We start from the raw sequence: 7500 nt of genomic DNA, 5'->3' as shown, positions 1-7500 counted from the left end.
GCGAGAGGAGAAGAGGCATCCGACGGGGCGAGGCGGAGGGCGCGAGGGGGCGGCGGGGCGGGGCGCTGTGGGAATTCGGATGAGTAACCGTTGCATTCGCACCATTGCAGATGCAAGGGGACGAGGCCGCCTTTGTGCGCATTCCGGTGACGCGGGGAAGGGCGTGACTGGATTTCTAATGTTCTGGGATGACAGGCGGTGCAATTGAGTGTTGGACGACGGGCTGGCAATAGTAGTCCTATCGATGATAATTGATGGCGCTGGCGCTGGCAACAACAACAACAACAACAACAACAACAACAACAACAACAACAACAACAACAACAACAACAACAACAACAACAACAACAACAACAACAACAACAACAACAACAACAACCGCCGCCGCCGCCACTCCGCGCCGCGTGCCCGAGTGCCCGAGTCCGAGCGCTAGCAGAGCCCGTGACCGAGCAAGCAGGGCGGGCGTGCGTGCGGCAAAGCGGCGAAGTTCTCCTCCCGGAACCTGAGCCCGGGCTACGGGGCTGACGTCGGCGGCCACCTGATGCACTCGCCTCCCTCCTTCCCGCCCGCGCGTTCCTGCTCCCTCGCGCCCTGGCATCAGCCCGCCCCGCACTCCTGCCGCTCCCGCTCCCTTGGCGCGAAAACCCGTTGGGAAGCATCGCTCCCTCTCACTCTCCCTTAATCCTTTCCTCTTCCCTTCCTTTCACTCGGTTCTTCTCCCTTCCTTCCTTTCCTCGTTGCTTTCTCCCTTCCCCTTTCTACCCTTCCTCCCTCCCTCCTCCCGTCCTTCCTTCCTCCCCGCCCTTACTTCCCCATCCTTTTTCCCTCTCCTTCCTCCCTGCGCTCCGACAGGTGATGACAGGCGCCTCCTCAAGCAAGTGTGGCCGACAACCCTAACCGACAGTTCTAACCGACAAAACCGACAGCGAAAAGTCACCGCGCCGACTCCGCTGAAATGCGATCAGTGTCGGAATGCGAACACCTGCCCAACAGGTGCGGGGACACTTGCAACGGCGCCAGGTGTGCGGGGCAGGCGAGGTGGCCGACATCGCCCTCGCCCGTCTTGTCAAGCGCCGTGACTGGCAGAGAGGTTTCATGACGAAGGGGATTAACGACTGGCTAGGAGGTTTGACGAACTGCTTAAAGGTTTAACGACTGGCTTGGAGGTTTGACGAACTGCTTAAAGGTTTAACGACTGGCTAGGAGGTTTAACAATCAGCTGATGTCGGATATATTGATTGGCCGACCCGAACGTCTGAGTGGATGCAGGTTGCAGTCAGCTGACGTGCTGACTGGGCGCGTGGATGGGGGATGCTGGTTCGAATGGCCCAGCGAGAGGGCGACTGGCTTGCTGACTGGCTGATCTCTTCCTCGGTTGCATGGGTACGGAGCTCCGATGCTCGATGGCTGGATACATGTTTTTAAACAAAAATTCGCACTCTAAGACGAAAATCCGAAAAAGCCTTAAGAAGGAATGATACGCTCGCATTCCCTTCCTGCCTTTCTCCGTCACTCTGTTCGTCTTTTGGGCACTCGAACTACTCCGTCTGCCGTTTCTGCCTTTGCACACTTTGCAAAATATTACCAAACGAGAAAAGAATGTGCTGGAACTACGCCGCGCCGTAATTGGCAAACATCTGCGAGACGAACTGTTTAACATTTAATGAATTATTAAGCGGCCGCCCTGGACCTCGCCGCGCTCTCCCCCAGACCTCCGCTCGGGCCCAAAATCCCACCCCGGTGCCTAGTGCAGCCGAGGGGCGCGTGGGGCAAGGCCAGGGACGTCCGAGGGATAAGCAGGGAGTGAGATCGGCGCGTCGGACAAAGCTTACGAGATAAAGTCGAGTCATAACGGAGACGGGATATGGAGAGAAAAGACATCGCGAGAATGGCACGAGGAAGCTTCGGTGTCCCGGATGGCCCTCGCGGCGACGGCACCTCCTTCGAGCGGGGACTGCAGGTGGATGGCCGTCCTCGCCCCTTTGCTTGCGTCGGGTGCACACCGAGGTACTCCGAGGATGACAGTTATGGTCGACATCCCCGCGTAATTTGCCGCCGATTCGCCCATATGACTTCCCGTTCTCGACCGTTAGTAGCCCAACCCGCGCGGCGCACCTGACGCCCTCCTCCCTCCCCCCCTCCTCGGCTGACCACATAACGCCGCGGTTGTGATGCCGGCCCGAGCGCGCGCCCTTCCAACGCTTCCTCGCCCGCGCATCTCCCTCCGCCCGCAGGCACGCCGTCCCGACCCGTCGCCCGATCGCGAATACCTCTTCCCCTTTGCCGATACGCCCGCCAATCGCAGGTAACTCATCTCGGTCCCTTCCCTCTGAGGTGCCCTGCAGTGTGGCCTGGGCGCGGAGGCTCGGACAAGCAAGCAAGGAAGCACGGGCGGCCGAGAATCACGTCCGCGGCACCTGGCCTTGGCTCAGGCCTGAAACCACTCTGCATTAATGTTTATATCAGGATTAGATGCGCGCCTCCCCCCTCCCCCGCCCCACTCCCGCTCTCCTTAGGCTCTGTGCCCTCACCGACCCGCGGCCCCGCCCGCGCTCCCCTCTTCCCGCCCTTTCTTTCCTTCGCTCTCTACTGCGTTTTCTCGACCTCTGTCTCCTCCTCTCAATCTATTTCTCTCCCTTCCCCCTTCCTCGTTCTCGCCCCCACTCTCTCCCCGCCCCCCTCTCGTGATCGCCAGCATGAGGGAGCACGCAGCACGCGCGTCGGGAGAGCGTGCGACCACACAGCGCGGAGTCTGAGGGTGTCGAGCCAGCGTGTCACACTTCCGGAAGCGGACGTGTGGCTGCATGAGCCCCGCGTGAAGCGGCGCTTCCGGCTTCTTTTGTGAGATAAACAAACTGGGCGGAGACGCCCTGGATGGATGCCAGCGATGGGCACCCTCGGGAAAATTCATTCCTCCTGCATCATCTCCACTTGTTCTACTTCATTCTCATCGTCAGCCGCCCGTGCCACCCCAGCGCAGTCTTCCAGGTGCCGCGTCCTCGCGAATCCCACATGCATGCATGCATGCATGCATGCATGCGCACGCACGCGCGCACACACACACACACACACACACACACACACACACACACACACACACACACACACACACACACACACACACACACACACACACACACACACGGTGTCGCGAGAGGCAGGGTCCCTCCGCAGCGAGGCCATGCGACGCCAGGAGGGAAGGAGCCCGCCGGGGGGGGAGAGGGAGGGAGGGAGGGAGGGAGGGAGGGAGGAGAGGGAGGAGAGAGAGAGAGAGAGAGAGAGAGAGAGAGTGGAGAGAGAGAGAGAGGAGAGAGAGGGAGAGAGGGAGAGAGAGAGAGAGAGAGAGAGAGAGGAGGAGGGAGAGGGAGGAAGGAGCGAGGGAGGGAGAGAGGAGAGAGAGAGGAGAGGAGGTGAGTGGAGGAGGAGTGAGGAGGGAGGAGAGAGGAGAGAGGAGAGAGAGGCAGACAAAGAGAGAGAGGCAGAGAGAGAGAGAGAGAGAGAGAGAGAGAAGGGGAGGGAGGGAGGGAGGGAGGGAAAGAATGATTGGTAGACGGCGTGAAACACGCTTCAGAAGACAGCCGCCTGAAGGACACGGGGTTTCCGGGAGGGCGCCGTTCCTGCGACGGAGGGGCGACCAAAAGCCAAGACAGGATTCGGTTATGCCTTTAAAGACGAGTGCCCAGCCAAAACGCCGGCCAATTTCCATGCTAACTCAGTCACACATTTACCTTCCAAATTAGGACACGTGAGGCCACACCTCAACATTTACGCCACGTAAGTGTGGCCGCGAGCACCCCCTGCCTCCTCCCCTCCCCACCCCTCCCCTCACTCCCGTGTGGTGCCGGCGATGCAGCTTAAAGTGCCATGGCCACACCCTGCGGACTGTATGGGCCATTCACTTCTCTCTCTCTCTCTCTCTCTCTCTCTCTCTCTCTCTCTCTCTCTCTCTCTCTCTCTCTCTCTCTCTCTCCTCTCCTCACTAATTACATACCGTTATAAAATAAAGACCTATCTATACCATCAATACCTACACCCCACCCTCCCCCCTTATAAAAAAAAATCTTGCATGGCAGGAGGGCAGCGAGGCGACCCCCTTAGGATGCGCCCTTCAAGAGCCACTTCCCAAGGACTCCGGAGCCACTGCCCACCGGACCTCCGTCGTATGCAGGACCCCCCCAGACCTCCCCCTCCCCCCACCCCGGCACTCCCAATCGCCGAAAACCAGAGGCCCCGGGCGAGAGGGATCGCCGCTCCCCTTCGCAGGCTATGCAGCGTGTGCGTGTGCGTGTGCGTGTGCGTGGTGCGTGTGCGTGTGCCGCGGCGCCGGTGGGCCTGCTGGAGTATCCCCTTCCTCCTCCAACTTCCTCTCCTACGTCCCTCCCACTCCTCTCCCAATATTGTATCTCCCACTCCCTCACACCTCTGGGCTCTCTCCTCCTCCCACCTCCTCTCCTCCCCTTCATCTCCCCCTCCCACCTCCTCTTCCTCTCCCTCTCCCATCTCTTCTTCCTCCCCCCCTAACTCTCTCTCCCACCTCCTCTCCCTCCCCATCCTTCTTTCTCTCCCACACCTTCTCCCTTCTCTTTCCACTATCCCCCCTTCCCTCTCCCCTTCCACCCTTCCCTCCTCCTCTCCCCGTCTCCCACCCCTCCCCCTCCCTTTCCACCTTCCCTCCCCTACCACCTCCACCACCTCCCTCCCCCTCCCTTCTCCCTCCCCTCCCTCCCCCTCGCCCAGCTTTCACGTGCGAGCCGACCAGTTATCAAGGCTTTAAGCTTCGGCAGGACACGTGGGGGAGAAACCGACTCGATCGACTGTGCAGTTTGGGTAGCGGAGCGGGGTGGGGGGAGGGGGGAGGCTGAAACCGAGGCGCGAGGGGACACTGAGGGTAACGGGACAGGGGGGGGGAGAGGGGAGGAGGGCTAGGGGTACAAAGAGAGAAAGAGAGAGGTATATAAATAAATAGATAAATAAATAAATAGACAGACAGACAGAGTGAGAGTGAGAAAATGTGTTACTGAAACTAAAAGGCAAACACACTAGAGGAAAAATAATCAGAGAGCATAAGCATAAAATGGAATGAAACGGATATCAGCCAACAGTGAAAAGGAAACAAACTGTCGATAAAAAGGCAAAGGAAAATATCGCCAAACCAAAAAAGAGTAAAGAAAAATGGCGAAAGTGATTTCAAAAGACAAAGCGAAAGAAAGAAAAACAAAAAACAAAGAGAAATACTGCAAAGCGGACGCTGCAAGATAACCCACATCCTGAAAGAGACATCTGTCCCGCAAGGATTCGCAAGGCGCTCGCTTTTTCTCTCTCTCTTTCCCTTTCCCTTTCGCTTTCCGTCTCTCTCTCTCTCTCTCTCTCTCTCTCTCTCTCTCTCTCTCTCTCTCTCTCTCTCTCCCCTACTCTCTCTCTCTCCCCTATTCTCTCTCTCTCCCCTATTCTCTCTCTTCCCTCCCCTTCTCCCTTCCCTATCTCTCCCCTTCTCCCTTCCCTCTCTCTCTCCTATTCTCCTCTCTCCCTATTCTCTCTCTCTCTCTCTCTCTCTCTCTCTCTCTCTCTCTTTCCTTTTCCCTCTCTCTCTCTCCCTTTTCCGGGTGAGCTTTATTCTCTTCATTTCCTTTTTCATTCTATTCTGTTGCCATTCTTCATGACCTCCTCCCCACCCTCCTCCACCTCATGATTTTTGACCTGCTTTCTCGCTCTCGGATTACCCGTCTACCGTATAACCGCACGATTACCATTCCCAACCTCACCACATCTTCGCAACACCAGCATACATAACAAACACTCCACAAAAAAAGCTATAATCAACTACTCGCCAATATACCAGCCCAAAAACCACTAGCTATCATCTACGGCAAAGACAGCAACTACTAACAATAGCACCATCTCCAGAAACTGAAACACTAACCCCAGACTCATTAATCGTCCCAATGCACATCCAAATAGTGGAAAATCGACCAAGGAAACCCAACCAATCACTAGACAGGTTTAATGAACAGAATTAAATAAATAGAAAAAATCGCTGTGAGCGCGAGCCCGTCCGTCGGAACCCCCGGCGCTCGTCCACGCGGCAGAAAAGCAAAGGCGCGTCCGAAGCGAAGCGATGTAACACGACACCATACTGTTGCACGGCGAAAGTAGGCCGATAACAAGCACATCCAAACGAACACTACCCAGACTACACGTCCCAACTGTCACATCAACGTGGAATCCCCAGGAAACACAAGTAATAGAACAGAGTATAATAGAACAGAATAAATAAAATAAAAATAAAAAATCGTGTGAGCGCGAGGCCCGGCCGCGGAGACGCCCCGGGCGCCTCGGCCTGTCGGCGGCGGCGAAGGACAGAGGCGCGTCCGAGCGAGCGTCTTGTAACACGATCCCGTTGCCTTTGTTGGCCGGCCGATTAGTCGTGGCCGATGGAACGCAAGCAGACACACCAGCACTCACGCTCAGGGCTCTCTGTCACTCTCGTTCTCGATTCTCGTGGTGTACTCGCAGACGCACGCACGCACGCACGAGGTCTTTCCAAGGTCTATATAATTATACAAACCTTGCGCACGCACACGAACACGTGAACGCACGCACGCACGCACGCACGCAAGCCCACTATGTCTTTCAATATATATATTTTTTTTAACTAACTGAATTTTTACAAGGAAGTAATATGTGATCTTGAGATAAAAATCATGTCAAAAAAAAAAAATTAGCCACCATATTTTCCACTGATTAAACGTAACTGCAATGATAAAAACAAATGCATGAACGAATGGATAGATGAACGAATAAATCAATAAATAAGAGAGAATGAGTGTGAGAATAACAGACTTCACGCAAAAATTCTCAACCGAAAGGGCTGCGATCACTCCTCGTCGACCTCATGACTCAGCGAAGGTGAGCACGAACACGTATGCAGAAATAATACTCGGTCGGGTAATGACAAACAAAAACAAAAACACAAAAAAAATTATAAAAAAAAGTTCTAGGAATAGCATGCACCATCAATCAATACACAATTTCTCTTTCTTGTTCAATTTTCCTTTTTGTGAAGGGATTGGGGAGGTTTGCAACCAATTTTTCAAATAAAAGGAACTGGCCATTTTGCAGCATTGTCCTATCAATCAAAAACCACACAATCCATGACTCACTCTTTCAACTCCTTTCTCTCTCAATACATGAAAAACTAAATGAGCATAATAATCATTTTTATAATCATATACGCCCCAGGTTTATGTTACTACATTTAGTCTTGACCTTCCCTTACACACATTTCACTTCATTCATTTCTACCTATATTTTTTTCTTGGACTAAACATTCCATATCGAAAAGCCTGCAGAAGGGGAGGGACAGAGAGGAAGGAAGAAGGGACTCGCAAATTGAGGAAGGAAGATTAAGAAAACTGAGGATAAAGGAAGAAATGGATGGAGAAAAATAAGTAGGCTGAAGAATGGACTTTTCAAAAATATTTCAAAGTTCGAAAGCTTGAC

The sequence above is a fragment of the Penaeus monodon genome, chromosome 26 (assembly GCF_015228065.2).
Source record: "Penaeus monodon isolate SGIC_2016 chromosome 26, NSTDA_Pmon_1, whole genome shotgun sequence".
Taxonomy (NCBI): Eukaryota; Metazoa; Arthropoda; class Malacostraca; order Decapoda; family Penaeidae; genus Penaeus; species Penaeus monodon.
This window is presented reverse-complemented; position numbering follows the sequence as displayed.